The sequence below is a fragment of the Aptenodytes patagonicus genome, chromosome 15, assembly GCF_965638725.1.
Source record: "Aptenodytes patagonicus chromosome 15, bAptPat1.pri.cur, whole genome shotgun sequence".
Lineage (NCBI taxonomy): Eukaryota > Metazoa > Chordata > Aves > Sphenisciformes > Spheniscidae > Aptenodytes > Aptenodytes patagonicus.
The window spans coordinates 13495662-13514980 of NC_134963.1; the positions used below are offsets into that span (position 1 = coordinate 13495662).

A 19319-nucleotide genomic window follows, 5' to 3' on the forward strand; every position below is an offset into this window, starting at 1 on the left:
TATATTGGATGACCTTAATGATTACACACTGCTACGGTTTCTCCCTTTTTAATGAGGACACTTAAGTGAAATGTTTATAAAGGGTGCTTTATTCCATTTGTGTTCTTTAGCACTACTGTGAAAATGTGTTTCCACTTTGAAATTTCATTTTCACCCTACTGTCGCCAGGGATGGCTCTAGTTTTAGTACTTAATAGGTCTGAGAGACCTTCCCCGTCTCTTTTTCTTTTTTTCTTTTTTCTTTTTTTTTTTTTTAAACACTCTTTAACCCCAGGGGTTAAAGTGACTCGAGCCATATGCCACTCACAAGCAATTCAAGCACAAGTCTCTTATCAGAAGTAGATCATGTCACTGGCAATGGGTCTGTGCTGCTGTGGAGTTTCTGGGTAGCTGCAAATCTCAGATACAGGAGAAGCGAGTCTGCAAGTGCTGCGCAATTGCCAGCAGACTCACAATTTAAGTGCCTGTGAAGGGCTGAAGAGTGTGTTACGGTGTAGCTTCATGTTCAGTGTGGTCATGTTATGGTGTGCAGCAGCGCAAGGAGGATGGGGTTAAAGATATCATGGAACTGTGCCCAGCTGGGGTGTCCACCTGGGCATTTCTCTGCAAACTGGGAATCGAAGAGACAAGGAGCTGCTTGGGCTGGGGATGATGGGGATGCCTGCCCTGGAACACAGCTCCCACTGTTCTGCCATCTGAAGAGGCAGAGAGAGAGGAGGGTGGATGAGGAAAGGACAGAGACAGTTTGAAAGGGTATCTAAGGGAGTGGCTCTCCTGCAAGCTGAACGTGCAAGATGCAGAGCTCTGGCTTGCAGAGTCTAAGAATCAGTTCTTGTTCTGGCGTTGTCCAAATAAAACCAACCTACTGCTTCAGAAGCTGACATGCCTGTTTCTTCCAGTGTGGAGGTCTGGATTCCTGTGCAGGGAGAGATCTTGTCTGGAGGCACACAAGGTGCTCCAGAGAAGCCCCAGAGCATCAGTGGAGTGCTGTCACGTCCAGACCCGCTTTCAAATCCAGGAGAGCCATAAGACTTGCCCCGTGCCCTGTTCCAGGGTTAAGTGAGGGTTGGCTTGCTGAGGGTAAAATATAAAACTTTGGGAAGCAGCTGAAAGGCAGACAGCTGGGCTGTTAGGGTGCAGGGCTCTGTGGTGATGCCCTTACGCAGCTCCACAGTAGAAGCTGTGGTCATCTTGTGCTTGGGGAATATTCCCTGAATTTGCTCCCTTGGTTGTCCAGAATGTGTGGTATTTGTCTTCCTTCCGTGTCTTATGAATACTTTTTAATGTGGGGCTTGTCAGGTTAGGAAGGTTGCCCATCCTTGTGTTGGTAGCTCGTATGGAAGTGAACAGGAGAATGCTGGCTGGGCTTTCTCAGTCATTGATATTAGGTGCAATGTTGTTAGGAGGGCAGCTGTTTTTTGTTTAAAAACACTAAATGAGCAGTGTGTACCTTGTCTTCTTGGGCACACAGTGAAATATCTAAGGAAGGATGGAATTACATTGTTACTTGAGGTTTTCATGGGAAAAGGGCAAGTCCTTTAAGTGCTTTTCCTACTACCGATCATGCTGACTGGTGCCTCCTCTAGGTTGCAGAAATGGGCTTTTCCTGTAGTTACGGTAGAGTGAGCAAGTGCCAGTTCTCAGTGGAAAACTGCAATGTTGCATTTGTAACAAGAAGCCAGTTGTGCAAAGCTAGACACAGTCGGCGGTTCCTGGCCCATTATTGCTGTGGTAAGTGGAGCAGGGAGGGGTGCTTCGTCCCTGCTGTGCCGTGGAAAAGGGGAAGCCTGGAGCTGAACCTCGCTGCTGCATTGCACTTCCTTAGCAGAGCAAGATGAGGAGAAGGCAGTTCCTCTGTTCGGCTTCATGTATGTTTAATAGAGAGCTGAAGCACAGTATAGGTTTGCTCTGTAAGCTCTTCGTACCCTCTCATATTCTCTGCAAAAGTTTGTTTCTGACCAAGGAAAGATGTAGTTGTGTTTTTTCAATGGTGTCTGCGTGCAGCATAATTTCAAATGGTTGAAGCTTCTGTGTTCAAGTTTGCAAGATAACTTCTGTGGTTATTTACTTCAGTGGGATTTTTTTTTTCCCCCCCAAGTCACAGGATACTGAAATTTGGCTATGTTACAAATGTTCAGCTCTGATATATGTTGTTTGTATACAAATATTTGGTGTGTTTCTCCTGCAGTTACACTTCCAAAAGTGTTGATTTTTTCAGTATTATGAATATTATGAAGAGAAAATCACAAAACTGTATGGTAATTTGTTATTTGGACTGATCAGAAAAGTTCAGTGCAGCTTCCCCTGAAGGGTTTCTTTCCTTGGAGGCAACTGCTTTAAAATTGTAAGATACATGTGTAAAATTCATGGTAGCTCTGGTAATCCTTAGGCGGCCTTCGTTCTTGTCCTCTTAGATTTAGTTATACATTTATACTACACATAGATTAGTTAGGAAGACCCAGAAAGGAGTTTTTCCCCAGTCTTCCTGCCCAGCATATCCCCTTCTAATGGGGGGAGTGACTAGATGCTCCTGAACAGTAGTGACCCTGGTACAGTTGACTTTTTGAAGTCCCCTGAGCTCCTTTAGGAGTTTGGGCTGATGTGACCTTACAGTAAAATATCGATCTATCGTGAATTTGTCAGTTAATGCTAGAATTTTTCATTCTTTTAATTAGTGGTAATATGCCTCAGTCTGCAGGAAAACTTACTTCATTCATAGGGTGTCTCAGAAAGCTGTGCTTAATATTAACCAGAAAAAAATAATGGGTTTTCCAAGCTAACCTGTGATTAAGAAGCTGTGCCTGATTAAAAATATTCATCACTTAGACACTGTAGTGTGTAGAAAATGTAGAATTATCTTTTAGTCTTTCAGTCAGCTTTTAGCTTCTTGCTAAACATAGAAATAAAAAAAAAAAAGTATAATTTTCTGGCTAAGGTACAGGATTAGATTCTTTCATAGTTTTGCTACCAGTATCCCCTTAGGTTCATTATGCCTTAGATGCTGAATCCATAAAATAGGGCTGTTAATATGTACGTGAGGCACCAAGAGCTAGAACAGTGCTGGAGACTTTCAAAAACTGATAATTCCTTGATTTATTCATAAAGCAGGGAACATAACTCTTGAAAATTTTATCAGATGCCAGTTCCTTCAGTAGCCGCTCAATTCAGAAACCTTTTTATAGCTGTGCTAACATCTCTGAAGACTGTTAGGCTTAATTAATGTTTAAGACTCTTGAACGGAACATGTCATGAAAAGGGAAGCTTTTCTGAGGGAGCGTAGGGAGGCAGGTAGGAGTTTTGCTTCAGGGAATGGGAAGGCAAAGGACATACCAGCATTTGAGTTGAGTAAGTTTGTGTCTCTTCTCTCACTTAAAATATCCTGTTTGTTTTTTAGAGAATTACTGTTATTTGGTGTGTTGAATTGACAGGTGTGTGTGTAGAATCCTTCACATGGACTTTCTTTTAAAGATCTAAAGGCAATTCTAGTATTAAAAAAAAAAAGAAAATAGAATGGCCTTGTTATATGTACCCCTCACAAAAAAAGTTTCCTTTCTGTGGTGTGAGTGTGGCTAAGCCTGAAAAAATGGTCATGAAAATGTTCAGTCAGGCAAAACATTTAAATTTCTCCCACCTGCAAAACAAAATAATATTTATATTCTCTCAAGGGTCAAGTGCGGGGACCTGCAAGGATGCTCTGGGAAACCGAGCATCTATCTTGTGCCTAAACCTGTTACGGATCCAAAAATGAGTATTTTTCTCACGAACACTGACATTTTCCTGCACAAATGCCTTCAGTGCAATGCAGAACATTATCAAGCAGCAGAAAACCTTTATCCTGTGGGCATGTTCAGTGCTGCTGCTGCTGTAGTAAGGTTGCATGATATTCTTTGTCAGTAGATTGTTTTCATGTATTGAAAACTTGCTTAACAAATGTATCAAAAAAACCCTCAGACTCGTTTCCCTGCTCTTCCTCCTCAACATATACTTCCCCAAAGTCTAAATTATTAACGGTAAAATATTAAGTGGAAAAGAAACTGTAATCACAAGATAGGAATGGTTGCATAGGTGTTTGTATAAGTTTACCTGTGCAAAAAAGATTGGATTATTTCTGAAGAATTTGCCTTAATGTTGTGAAGGTGTATTTTGTGGTTGTCTTAGATCCCTGTATCTCACATAGATACACTTCACAGAGGAATTTACACTGAGTATCCATACCCAAACAGGTGAAGGTCTGGCATCACGAACAGAGAGGAGAATGAAATGTGGGAAAACGGGCATCTTACCCAGCACTCGCGATGGGAAAAGGACTTCGGTCTGTCTTAATAGAAAGCAGAACTGGAATAGACTGACATAAATGACTGACTTTTGCTGATTTAAAGTCCAACAACATTGCCTGTGGGGGAAAATACTCTTGGCAAAGACGTTACTAGTGATGAAGGCTTTACTGTAGCAGTTAAGCCTAGTTGTCTTTAGATAAAAACCTCATGTATTATTTAATCTCCATTCAGGCTTTTTTTTTTTCCTGGTTAAAAAGGTAACAAGTAGGGCATCAAGATCGTATCAGTGAATGAACTTTAGATGTTTTATTCAGAAAAAAAAACATTTTGGTTTCTGTTAGAAAAGTTTAATGGCTTAATTGCATGAGATTTAAGATTATTTTATGATACTGAAATTCTACTACAAATTTCAAAGACTGCTTTGTTTACTGTTGCTGCCAAGGCAAGGTTTGCAGAAAAATGTAGTGGAGGATTTTTTTAATAGAAAATTGAGAGTTTCTGTCAAAAAACGAGGTCTGTAGTGTAGACTTAAAATTAAGGATGCCCAGCCATATCTGGTGGTCTTGATCTTTTTTTTTCTTTTTTTTTCCTGCAAAGACAGCCTTGCTACAGCAGAGGATGTAAATAAGCAATTGTATAACTCCGGCCTTGCTCACACAGTAATGTTGACCTGTAGCTATTTTATCTCAATATCTGTCCAAATAAACAAAGCTTTAAGTGGTCAAGTGATGCCTAAACATCTGTCTCTTGAAATCACTAGGCCATAGCTACTCAAGCAGCTGTGTTTTAATCCAGAAGAAGGGTAGAGCTAGATCTGTTTGGTTTGTATACACGGGGAACCTTGCAGCGTGTCTGCTCTTAGTTGAGCAAAGCTAGTGCGGGAGTGGAGAAACAGGGTGCTGCAGTGCGGACCCGTCCCTGCTGGGTGTAGCTGCTCCAACATGCCTCTGCCGCTCGCCGTCAGTGCTGCGCTGCAGCTCCTCTCTGCTCTGCTCCAAACCAAGCATTAGTTGGAAGAAAGTTGTTTAGATCAAATCGGGGAAATCGTGGAGCGCTGGGATGCTAAATGGCAATATTTCTATTGTTTTAGCTTTGGCGATGGTCAAATGTAACTGCTAGTGGGCACCAGTAAATAAGAACCAGTACTGAGCTGCAGCCTTGTAGGCGACGGGATCCATGGAATGCTGGCTTTTGTGTTACGCTTTTGCTCTATATTTTGCTTAGTGTATTATCCGTAGTAACCAAACTTCAAATAATAACTCTCATTCCCAAAACATTCTTGGAATAAGTTTGACAGCTCCAAGGAGCTTTAGAAAATGTAACTGGAGTTTGTCTGTTAGAGGAAAACAAATCTACAGAAGGAACAAGTGACTTTTCCTTTCCTTGTGTATGTAAAAGCTGTTGCCCCAGGAATTTGCCACAGAAATAATGAATAAAAATCTATTTCTTATCTTCAGCTATTATTCACTCTCAACATTGTTGGAATACACTGAAGTAACATATCAAATAGAACTATAATATTTGGCAAGGATAATTTCTTATCAGGAACAATAAACGTGGCTTAAAACAGTTTTCATTAACCTGTTAACTAGTCAGGTTAACAAGAAGTTTGGAGTCAGATGGTACGAGCAGGTGTATTTTTTTTCAAGGAAAGAAAAGAATGAACTGAGGAGATGATACAAGGAGTAAACGTGCTGGGTTGCGGTGGGAATCTGACAGGGATTTATTGTCAAACTCTGGATCAAGAAAAGAGAACTCCTGAAGTAAATCTATAGGGAAGTGGTTATAGCGTGCGGGTGCTAGTAGTGGGAGCGGTGTGTGTGATGAACTTGTATCTTACTGTGAAGGATGCTGAACTCCGTCTTCTCAGAGGTGGGAACAAAAGCCCATTGAGTGGACAAAAGTAAATAACCTACCTACAAAGGAGGTGCTACTGGGTTTTTGTGTTGACACTGGTCTCGGGTAGTCCCCACTTGTCTTCCGACTGAGGTGGAAGTGTTCTCTGTTTTCTGCTGCAATTATCTGAGCTTTTAGTTCTGAGCCTTGCATTCAGTATTACAAATCAGTGACTTCATTAACTGAGAAGGTTTTCTTTCTATATTCAGTATAGAAACACATAATATTTTTATGTCTAGCTATCTGAATTAGATGTGTATTTTTAAGTTGAAATTTGTTACCTTTTGGCTATGTTCCTTGCTCTACCTCTTCTCAGAAAGGAGAAGAAAGGACAGCCTTGTCATGTGCTCTTTTTCCTATTTTGTTTAATGCATCATTACCCCTTCTATTTATCCCCTGTGTAAGCTGGCTTTATTTTCAGTTTACCTTCATGTTGATGCCTTCCCCTACATCAAATGCTTTTATTTCTTTTTCTGCTTTATTTCTGCTGCCTTTTTCATGTATCTGATGTGGGGTATTGTATTTGGGTAATACGATATCTTTGATCCTTAATTTCTGTTGTGACATTAATACTTTTGGCATGGCTTTCTGTCATTGTATTTATGCATCCCAACACTCCATTTGCCTTTTTGACTGCCTCTGCACACTGAGCAGATGTTTTCAGAGAGCTGTCTACAGCAACCCCCAGGTCTTTTTCCTGTGTGGTTACAATTAATTTAAAATTTAGCACTGTGTGCGAGTAGCTGAAAATATTACTACTGCTGCATGCTACCCTACTTTTGTAACAAATGCATTTAATCAGCCACTATTCTGCTTCTGACTTCTCTCAGGTCTGAGCCACTCAAGGTGGACCTGGCTATGTGTGTTTTTAACATAATGATTTCATCACCTCTGCTATGAATGGATGTTATCTACAAGATAAGTGACTGAAACCTATTTGGTGGTGTTAAATTTAATGTATACAAATCCATGCATTACTCTTGCTGTTTTTGAGAAGGTATCTAACAACTAAATGGCTTTCTTGGTGATGATTCAAAATGGTAAATTATCATTAGAGCAAAAATAAAACTCAATCATATCTTACAGCAGTCTCTAAATGGTCTCTTCTTCCTATGCGGTATTTTCCAATAAGCCTGGATTTTGTTGCTGCTTAGCCATTGAACACACACATTCCAACATCAGCTGCCAGTTCCTTGGCTGCTGCTCATATAGAAATATAGATAGTTCTAAATTATTCTTTAGCGTATGGTCTTCTTTCATTTTCTTTGATATCCTTTTTGTTATATTTTCTTTTTTTAGTGATGTCTCTGATCTTAATTTATCTTGTCTGTTCCCTCCTGCCCTCAAATGCCAGTGTAAATGTCTGCTACTGCCACCCACAGAAGACACCTTTATCGAGTGCCCCTTTGTCCCTGCAGCTACCCTCCCAAATTCTGTCACCTTTTATTTTTGTGCAGATATGCTGTAATCTGGTGTGATTTAGGTACTTTGCATAGAAGTTGGGCCAGCGGTTAATAAGTTTGACCCTTCCCTCATAATAGCTTGCTTTCATTGCCTGTGTAAGTCTTTAGATATTTTCATCAGGTAGCCCGGCGACCAGAGAATTTAATTTAAGCTTTGATAATAACTTCTGTTACCGATATCCATGGTGTCTTTTGCAGCATCAGTTTTTCATTATTGGAAATTGCAGCAAACACAAATACACTCCATGTTTTTGCTAAAAGCTTTTCTATTTGGTTGGAAGAGGACTGCTTCTCAATTTATCTATTATGTTCATAGCACAGCATATTGCACTACTAAAGTATCTCATAAAATACTCTGTTGCCATGGTGATCTACCTTCCCTTTTTCCTGAAAGGACCCAGTAGGTCCTGGGAGACCAAGTCTACTTTCTTTGCCTGTGAGAAGATTAGTCCCATCCCTTATTTTACCCTTGTTTTCTTGAGGACACCAAGTAGGTTTTGTTTACTGATAATTTTTTCTCTCCGGGTTTAACATTCTGAAATATTAAATCTTAGTACTTTAAAACTCATCTGAGGATATGCCTGTACATAAGTGATGCAGCACTGAAACTTGCATTTTGAATTTCAAGTGGAAAAATGTAATTCTCATTTTAAATAATCTATGCTTAAATTTAATGTCAGTTAAAACTATATTGATTCTTCGTGACTGCTATGCTAATTAAAAAAAAAGAAAAAGAGTATGCTGAGGGGACAGGTACTTGCGAGTTTGCATATCCTAACCCAGGTGACTATTCCTCTTCTTCACTGCCTGCCTCTGCTGATCGTCCTTCGGTTGGAACCAAAACTGTGTTTGTCTGAAGAAGGCTCTGAGCTGACCTGCAGAGTGCTGGCTGTTCACGAGCTGAGTTAATCTTAAATATCTGATTCCAGTGCCCAGTGAAGCAGACTTTTTTTTCCTCCTCCAGTTCTAATTTAAAACTTTTTTTTTAGTTAAAGCTGCTAAAAATCTGCATTAAAGCAACATTAAGGGCCTGTTCTGACCTGATAAATCCCAAGAAAATAAGACTTAAGGCTGAAATCACGGACCTGGACCTCTCCATTATCCAGTTATTGAAAGAGTCTCCGAGAGCTGCATACTCTTATTTAATGGGAATGATGGCACGGTATGGTGAGATGTAATTTCAGTCTTAACTCAGAATTTTTTGTCTGCTAAAGCAAAATAGTTGTTTCAGTTCAGCAGTCTTTTATTTTTTTTTTTTACTTGTTGTTCAGTTTTACTCTGGAACTTAGAATTGATATGCTTGACAATATATTGAGGTTTTTCTCCCCCCTCCCACCTCCCCCGCAACGTGTGTGATCTCTGTTACTCCATTATGCTCTTCTGCCTGGTAAGAGCCATTGGTCATTACTGATTATACCCCTGGCTGAAAACTGGTGCCGTTCGCTGTGGGTTTTCTTTCTGTCTCAACAGCCTGCTCTGTGAGTTGGAGAATACAGGATTTCTGACTTCAGTGTTGTCTTTGAGACAATTACTGTATCCTGGTGTCTTATACACTAGCATATTAGCAACACAATTATTTTCTTAACTTACTGGTCAAGTACAATGAATTAGCAAAAGGTGGTAACAGTATATTAATTCTAGGAGAATGTAGTTGTCTCCTGAAGGGACGACTGTGGCACTCCACTGGTGAGCTGCCAGGGTCTTCAATGACCACCCAGGAACCTTCTCGTGGAGAGAAAGTAAGTGTGTGTAGGCTTCAGGATGAGGTATTAAATTCATTATATTTTGATAAATGGGTGGCCCAAAATTACCACTTTTCTTGAAAGTCTTAGTGACTGAAACTCCGAAGGAGATGTTCCGATAGCCTCGTTTGAGGGTTTTGGCAGCGCAGGCATAAGCAGTTCCTGCCCCTGGCTGTTTATTCCCGTTTGCATGGATAGATGTGGAGCGAGGCTGGGGAACAAGTCTGGTCAGAAAACGAACCGTTTTTGCTGGGTTGTTAGTTGTCTGGGTCAACTTCTTGATCAAATGAGTGTGGGGTTGTACAAGTCACTGTGCTGGCATGATGGAGAGGGAGGCTGCTGCTGAAAGCAATTCATCAAATGCAGATAGAAATTTTCTCTCTTGAAGTCCTAGATGTTTTTCATGCCTTGCTAAATTAAGATGGAGTTATCCAAAGCAGCACAGACAAGGATGGATGTATAATGCAGTTAGGTTACAAGTTAAGGTTTATCTGAATTAGTCAAAACTGCTTAAGCTGCTGCAGAGCTCTACTCTAGAATCCCAAACTTGAGTTTGGGGAATGTGAATACAGGAAAGCTCCTGGGGCCATACCAAAATCTTACTGCAAAACACTGGAGCAATCTGATGCAGTGAAGCTTGCTGGGCTTCACGGGAGGTCTGAAGCAGTTTCAGGAAAGGGGGGCCGGTCAGAAACATGCATTAATGATGCAAGATGCCTTGGATCTGGATTAATATGCATGTTAGGTAGCACACTCGTTGCATAATGAAATGGCAGTGGAAACAGCTTCTGTAGTGTCTTAAAGTCCTGAAAAAGAGTTGAAGGAAGTAAGGACAGCCCTCCTGCACCTATGACAGTATCTGTGTTCTTTCACCATTCATCCAGTCAGTATTAAATTTTATTCCTGCCCCTTCTTGAAATAATCTGTGTACAATGCTTGATTTTGAAGAGGTAGCAAGATACTCTAGCTGAATCATGCTGTATATAGTGATTTTTTTTTTTTTCAACAAGTAAATTTGTGCATGTGTGTTTTAAAATGGAACATATTTTTTCCTGTATTAAACTACATTCAGAAAAGAGCTGATGGAGGTGCCGGGAGAGACGCAAATATGAATTTGTGACCCTAATAATACAAATGTTCCTCGAGCATATTAGTAGTATTCGTGGCCCAGCTTTCTATAAAACATAATTGCTGAAACCAGGCTGTGAGAGAACAGCAGTATTTGCGTTTTTCCTTAAGTGAACTTGTGAGAAGATGGAGGAAACTTCTGTCTGTATGTTTGTTCCTAAAATAGAAAAAGCTATGAAAAAATCCCTGGAGACCTGAAACAGTCACGGAACAAACTTACCAAATTAAAAATGAACCAGCAGTAACGAAGAGAGGTACCCAGTGGTTTTTGCTGATAGCGCCGTGGTTCAGACCCCATGCCCACCGGTACAGCTGGAGGATGCAGGCATGGGGCAGGAAGAGGAGTAAATGCCTGTTAAAATACTTTATTTTTTAGTTTGTATGAGCAAGCATTATTATTTACATCGCTTAGTGATTAGTTTGTAACCCTGTGAGATAGGAGAGGACTTCGGCAAGCAGCGAGGCTTTCTGTTTTGTGTGCAGTCCTTTCCCAAGAGCTTAATGCAGCGCTGGTCTGGGTGAACTCTATTAGAGACTGACTGAGAAGGTGCTTGCAGGGTGAAGGAGTTACTTTAGCAGCATTTGTCTGATGCTGAGGGTACTCAGTGACGAGTAAATCACTCCTGCTTGTAGTACTGAGGTACTGCAGGAATGAATACCTTGGAAAGGTTGCATGTATTTATAAATTTCATACACTTACTTGCTTTTATTCAGATCCTTAAGAGATCTTGAGTGATTTACTTTATGAATGTTCAGTTGGCCAGAAAACCAGTTCCCTATGTTGATGTGTAGGTAAATGAGCCAAAAAATAAAAAATAATGCAACAGATGATTATTCAGCAAGATTGTCGCCCCAGCTCTTTCTAATCTGGAAACCTCAGTTTTATTTATAGTTGCTGTATTCTTTGGGTGACCTTGAGCAGGTTTTGTTTCTTGTTCTATCAGCTACAAAGTACACAGACACCCTTGGAGGCATCCAGGTAACAACAAAAAAACCCCTTGCTGTGTGGTCCTCCCTGATGTGTCCTCCTGTCCTGCAGAGCTTTATCCCTGCCTTATGCACCAAGTTACTGCTAGCTTCACTGAGGCTGCCTGGGAAACGAAATGCCTACGGTTGTAAAACAGGCTGTTGGACCATTTTACTAGTGTATTGTGTAAAGCTGGATGCTCTCATGGTGCGTGGTGTTGTTTATGGGTGGTTTACTGTATTATGGCAGATAGAATCATGAAAGTACCAAATAGATTTTTATAACTGCTGCATGTAAATAATTGCTGTAATTGTCATAAGGATGTTAAAATGATCCTGAAGAAGAGGTATCCACAAGAGGGCCATCTCATAAGCACATACGATGGCTGATACAGCAAACCTTCAGTTCTTTCTGGGTGTTGAACAGAAGCAGCACGCCATCTTTTCTTCTTTCCAGATTTTCAGCCATCCAGTGCTCTTTTCGTAGAGGATAAACACACTCTTCTTGTACACAATTATTGGATAATAATGATGTTTTGGACATTAGACATCCATATTTCACTTCTGTGTGTGTCTTTTATTACTAGCCATAAAAAATGCATGTGCTAGAAAATAATAAACTTAGAAAGCCAGTGGGTAAGTTGTGTAATACTAATGACTGATTCTGTCTCGGCTGGTATGTGCTAGATTAAGTTTCTCTTCTTTTAATAATAGTATTCCCACATGAAACTGAATTTTTGTGGATTTTTCAAAATAAGCTTTTCCATGTTTAATTCCACTCCTGAAGCAGACTGTGAACACCTGAGTGAAACAGATGTAGCCGTTTTTTATGATAAAGTGTGGAAAAAATTCCTGTTATATATGTTAATGGTTGCAGTCGTGCCTGTAAATAGGTCAGGAAGAGAGCTGGATGTGTTGGAGTCAGTCACTGAGGGCGGACCGAGGTAAAATGATAAACCGAAGTAGTCAAAAAGGCTATTTCCTAAAGCGTTATCTCTGGCTGGCAGAGAGGAGGCAGGAAGGAAGGAGGTCTATAAAAGGAGAAGTGTGTGGTAGGGAGAGATTCATGGGGCAGAGAAAGGGTGGGTGTGTGTGTAAGGGGGAAGTGTAACGCGGTGAAGACTAGGCATCTTGGGGGAAATACATTGGAGTGCTGTGGCTTTCTCTGCTGCTTCTTAAACCAGCAGCAAGTACGAGGTTAGGGTTCAGAAGCCTTTCTCTCTAAACCTTATTGCTGGAGAGGATGAACAACATATGCTGCACTGTGCAACTCTGTTTCTTTAGAAATTAAGAGGTTTGGGTTTTTTATTTATAGTAAGCTCATAATGAAGATCCATGGATTTTCTTAGAACCATGAAGAACATACTTCACACTTACCTTCCCTTGTCTCATCAAACAGAAGGGGGGGGGGGGGTCACAATTTGTTTTGTTGTGAGAGGTACTCTGACCCTCCGTGACCAGAGAATGTCTCCCCCCCGTGAGTGCAGTCTGCATCTGTTTTCTTACTTTTTGTTAAGGACCTACTGCATGACTCTCTTTTTGGCCAGTTTTACTGTGCTATAGCTTCCAGAAAATCAGTATCTGAGTTACATTTTCTTGCAAAAGGAGAATAAACAGTTTTTTAAATAGAAACCTACTTTTTCAAAGTCAGCTAGTGCTATGAGAAAAGCTATGTAGCTACACTAGCACAGTGTTACGTTGAAGGATCTTATTCATAGTCTTGCACTTACATAACGAAATCCCTTTTTGCTCCAAATGATACCACAGGCTTTTCGTACGTAAATATATATATATGTCCCTCCACTAAAACACACCTTTTCCTTGCGTAGCACAAAGTAACTGTTCAGTAGCATAATTATGTGTTAACCTCAGTTAGAAACTGCAGAGAACAGATTTAACTTACTCTAAGGGGCAAATCAAAGTCATGCCATCTAAGCTAACGATATGAAAACTAATTTTAAAACTCGGAACCTTTTAGTGTTCAGAGTTATTATAACAGTCACTTCCTACATTTCTGAAAAACTGAGCTTGAAATGCAGATGGAGATATGCTTGCAGCCTCATTACGCATTTACTATGTAAATGATCTGGTGGCGTGTAGGTCTGGTGGCCACTGTGATTGCTTCAGTGTCAGCGGTGTTGATCCTACAGTTTTGAATTGTAATGCAGGTGAGTAGGAGTAGGTCAGCTCTCACTACAGCATCATCCTGGACACTGGAGGGTTGTGGGAACAGATTTATCCGGTTGCTGTCTTTTTGGTTTGATTATGTGATGGTCAAAATATAAACTGTTTAAAAATACCTAAAAATAGCTTTAAGCCACAAAATGGATACAGCTCTTTGGAAGCCATTACATTAATAGGTAGGAAACTCTGAGTGTGCTGGTGTCTCTTCAGGCTTTCATAAACAAATTTGATGACTTATTTTTGCCTCTGAGTAGCGCACAGCATAATACTCATGAATTTATAATTGTCTAGAGTTCACTGTCTTTCAAGCAACGTGATGAAGAGCCTGATATGCTACAGAAAAAAATCTGATGAAAATAGGGAGGCAATTTCCTCAATTTCATGACCCTTACGTGATGTTTTAGAGATGTTTTGATGAGAAGATCTGATGAAATTTATATTTCAAATAGCATCTGTGTGATGCTATTTGGGCTTATGTACATTAGGATTTAAAATGACTCATGTGTCTTTCCTCCCTTCCAGATGTACTACTGAATTGTTTCAAGGGTGCCATGATGAAATACTATGAAATGTTGTTGTTTAGAGCAAGAAGCCTTTTTCTTTCCTTTTCTTTAACTACACAAAGCTTATTTCATGACTCAAGTTTTTAAACTTGTAAAATAAACCTGCAAAACCCTAATAATGCACTCCAGATTTTATGATAAAATACAGGTTCTGGTCCAAGAAATGTAATAGTGTGAATTACTCTTAAAACAAAGTAAGGGCATGCATATTTTAATTAAATTGTTTTAAATTTAACTGGAAAATTACTGGGAAGCATCACCCAGTGTCTCTTGCTGTGAAGTTTTGCTTTTTCATTACATACCTATTGTGAAGAATGATGCTGTTTGACTTTTTAAATAAAGCCCAGGCTTTTCATTTGGTTTTGGAGGGGTTTTTTTATTTATTTATATAGTATCGTAGATTTTAAAGGTGGGTTTTTTTCCAAATATTCTACCCATGATCTCGGGTTACTACAAGTATAGATATTTAGCAAAGCAGAGAGAAGGTAAAGGGCTTGCCTCTTGCCTGTAAGAGATGAATGTCCAGGTACTAAAAAATGCTATCATACCTTTTATTTCAGTTCATTCTTAAAATTCCACTTGCAGACAAGATTTGGGAGGTGCCAGCTCTTGTTTGCTACTTTTGATGACTCTCCCAGTTGGGCTAATCACCTGAGTTTAACTCATTCATAGTTTCCTCACAACTTTGTCATTAAAACATCGTGTGTTTTGTGGTTTTTTTTTTGGGGGGGGGGGGGGGGCTGCAAAATTTTCAAAGCACTAAAACATCTGCAGCAGGATAGTCAAAAGCATATGTCTTTTAAAGTCATTGGCTGAATTTTGAGCTATGTGGGTATTGGGGAAAGGCTGCGTGATACTAACTTTGTTACAGACGTTCCTAGGTTCCTTGAAGAGGAAAAAAAAAACCCCACAAAAACAACCCCCTCAACTTTTGCTTTATGTACAGTAGCAGAGCAGGGCTGTTCCTGGCAGTAGTTTTGAGGCTCTGTTGGGGAACCTGTCTAAAAAGAGGCATGTGAATTTTGAGCTGGAATGCTGTCTGACACCGCATTTCCTTCTGTTTCTACTGTTCCTGTACTGTGAACATAGCAGATAATGTTGTAAATATTTCTGCTTCATAGGTAATGAAAATACTAGAGTTGTATAAAGTCCTTAGTAAATAAGTGGTGTTCTCTGTTATGCATCCGGGGGAAAAAAGGCTCCATTGTCACAAAATGGTCTATAGGAACATGTTACTGGAAAAGCCACCTTGGTTGTCAGATTTCTTTACCCACTTTCACAGAAGTTTTTGGGTATGAAGGGGTGGTTACTATAGAGAAAAATTACAGATACCCTTCTTAAACTGGATTTATTCAGAAGGGCTACACAGTGCTCAAAACTAGGTGTGAGATTAAGGACTATGTATTGACCTAAATGAGTGTATCAGAAGTATGTTAGATGTATGTCTATTTCAACCATTGGATGAAAACGTGAAAAGCAAAAACTAAAACTAAGCATGTTATTTCACAGGTTTGAAAATTCCGTGTAGAGAGTTTCATGAAGCAAATTGCAGTAGGACCAATAATGCTGGCCTTCATGGAAACGTTCATTAGGTCGTGAGCTTTGGATCAGGTGCAGAGAGAAGATGGCACTTTGGAAGAGGGTGTTGCCTTCAGAATAACTGTTACCTCTGGTTTCTGCTAACCTGTGATACTGCTTATGTCCAGAAGGGATGGCTAAACTTGCTGGAACGTTAACACGGTGTCAGAATCTGGGGTATCAACGGTTGCGACTGTTTATGGTGCACGCTGCTGTGTGCATTTGTCCTGTGATCACTGGATTCCTGTGTGTTGTGTTTAGCTCCCAGGGTATCTCCACAGCACAATTCTGAGTAATGTTACTTTTAGGAAAATTAGAGAATCAGTGTAATTTTTTACCTCGTATATCATGCTTTTCTGTAGTATGTTCATATACGAGAACATAAATGATTTTTTTTTTTGAGGATTATCGTTACTATCTGACTGCAGGTCAAAATAGATCAGTATCATAGGTGCTCACTTCCTCACTTCAGTGACTAATCATCATTCTGCAATTATTGAAACTTCATACATCAGCTGTAAGGTCTTTTTGGAGAGCGAGGAGAAGGGCAATCTATAGAAGTTTTTTGATGCATTTGCGTTCTGCCATGTCTTATATCCCTAAACTTCCTGCAGCAGCTGGTGTGTCTTTGCCAGGAGGATTTCCAGTGAACGTGACTGGTGCTGTTTCCTTTGGAAGGCTGGCATGTTGCTTGACTTCATACTTGTTGAAATGTTCCCTATAACTAAAACTAATTGTTTGTTTCTTGACTTTAGCCCACTGGTTTTACGTTTTTATTTTTTTAATAAGTTTATTGTCTTATTCTTGATACACAAATACTAGTTATAGAGGAGGTGCAAATGGAACAATGTTTCCTTTGAAACTATTGCTCGTAATCAGGAAAAATGTTGCTTCAATGAAGGTATGTATCTACAATAAGACCTGCAAGTTATTAGTTTAATTTCATATCCCGGGGGCACTGTGCACAATGATCACCTTAGTCAGTAAAGTTCTGATTCAGGGGTTTTATTAGCATGAGTGTTCTTGTTAACCCTAAATGACCCAATGCACGCGTGAGCACTGGAGAATACTGAATCAAAGTATGTATGTGTCAGGATGATATTTGAAGTGGATTGCTGAGCTGAGTACTTGGCAAAGAAAAATTCTTGCAGTTCTTTTTAGAAGTTGTAGGTAGCGAAGAGCTGTGATTGCATCCAAATATTACGCAAATGTTAATAAAAATGATGCATGTAATTGACTTGAATGTTCTGGGAAGTTATTTCTTTGAAAAGCAGAGCAAAAAAGGTAGTATTTGAGGAAGTAGCGTATGAGTCTCAGCTGCTAATTATATGACTAGGCACCTTTTGTGCTTATATTCTGGTTACATTATCCAGCTTTCTTAGCAGACTGTGTCCTGATTCCTGAACCTTGTCCCCCTGCCCTCAGGGAGCGCTGTACTGATACCTGCAGAGCATTTTCAAAGGCTCAAAAATATTTTTCTTTGCTACCAAAGGTCGCTGGGTACCTTCCATTTCTGTTACGTACAAATTGGATCATTTGGCTTCTTAGAAATTTGCAGAAAGGACGTGAGAGGACTTGCTGCTTGTAGACCAAAGTGAAGTCTTTTCTGAGTATCTTGGAATCGGTGATTAATTTAAGCAAACAAAGGCTGTAGCACAGTTGCTTTTTGTATACACTGTCAGCAAACTTGTAAGTAGCTTGAGTTTATATACCAGATACGTGTATCTGACTGTTTTAAGCATTAAAATAAACTAAGTGCTAATATACTAGGAAAAAACATGTATGTTGCTTTCAGTTACATAATGTTAGCTGGAAAAGTAATTCTTAACAATCAAAGAAATGGCACTGAAAAGCTTAAAACATGGAGGTTTAAGAGTCTTTCTCAAAAAGCTGAAGTACCTGTTTCTGTGCAGTAATGGACTGTTCATCCTAGATCATGGTCTGCACGTGAGGGAATTAGCTGCAAAAGCACTGGATGAAGTGTTTGTGTATGGTTTTGCTAGCTAGCCATATGTAGCAATTAAAGGGAAGGAAAAAAGCTCCTACTTCTTAAAACAAAAAAACCCAAAACCAAAATCAAACAAACAATATAAGTTTATGTGTGAGGACTGCAGTGGAACTTGAGCATGTGCCTACTTTGAGCTCAAAAGGCTTCTTATTCGGGACAGTTTTTATCGGCTGACTTTATCTGAGAATTTCCTTCTTAATGTTGTCTTCCAGATTTTTGGAGATTTTGTAGAGACTGAAATGAAGAAAGGGGACTCTGTGTGTTTGTCATTCTTGGAAAAAGAATTCTGGTGTAAAATTATTCCCCCCAAAATACTCATCTAAAATGAATGCATGAGCCATGTCACGTTGCTCCTATGAGTGGAATCTGCTGCTGTTCCACCCTGTTTCCTGTAGTTTGTTTTTCTGCTTGGAGTGGAAAACTTTGTCCTTGTTTTTGGAAGTACCGTGGTGTAGTTAAGAACTAAATTTTATATGTTTCTGTACACATTGAAAGGAGCATGTATTATTGTGAGACGCGATTCAAACTGTGTTTAACAAGCCACACGCTTGCACTTTATTGGAGTGTTGAAATTGGGATGCTTATAGGGTGTATTGAATGTGCTATGAGCTAAGGATGCTGGGCAGGTTGCCGGTTGTTTAGTGAACTTGGCAAAGAAAGAAGTAAATATCTTAACTTCTGATACCATGCTCTGTGAAGACATCTCGTTAGCAGTTAGAGTTTGAGTGCTCAAGTATAACTATCTTCTTGTACAAGGACATAGTTTTAGATCCATGGAATATTTGGAAATGTGGGTAGTTTAGCCTTTCTTAAAGGCACTCCCAGTTAGTTTTATTGCTTCATTTATATTCAGGTCAAGGAGTTTCCCGTTGTTATTAATATAGCGCCTGAAAGTCATAATTGGTAGCAAGAGAATTTTTGTGCACACTTATGTAGCAAAAGCAGTAATGCATGCTTTTTAAATGGGAGGGTTGCTTATGATTGAGGAAACTTTGCTTTTCTTTAAACTGTTGGGGAAAAAAAAACCAAAACAAACCACCTTGTTTGCTGTAGTGAGACTCGTTACAGCATTATCCAGGGTCCAGTCTGAGTAGTCTGCCGGATGCACCAGTAGTTTATTATTCCTTGTTCATAGACAGTAGCATGCTGCTATCTGCTTCCTGGCCTGACTGTTCCCATACTCTCTACCATAGTTTTCTGGTGAAACTCCATGATAAGACCTGCTGTCGTCTTGCCCCAGCCACTAAAAGCACCAGGTTATTGTGCCATTTAGCGTGAGTGAGGAGTGGACAATCCTTGAAACACTATAAGATGGCAGTGGACCAGAACTACAGCAGTAACTAACCCCCTCCATTGAGAGGGGTTCACTTTGGCTGGATTGCGTTCCTGAGTTTCTGTGTTTGAAGGGTGGGAGAGGAGGGGTGTAGTACAGCAAACTGCTCTAAGCGGAGTTGCTTCGTTGGTTTAAGAACATAATCGTCTTGCACTTGCAGTTTTCAATGCAGTTCTTCAGCA

General features: G+C 39.9%; 1 protein-coding gene across 3 annotated transcripts in view; it reads left to right on the forward strand.

Moving 5' to 3' along the window:
- TAOK3 (TAO kinase 3) overlaps positions 1-19319 on the forward strand; it is a 94084-nt gene that overhangs the window by 19636 nt on the left and 55129 nt on the right. The window lies entirely within an intron of this gene.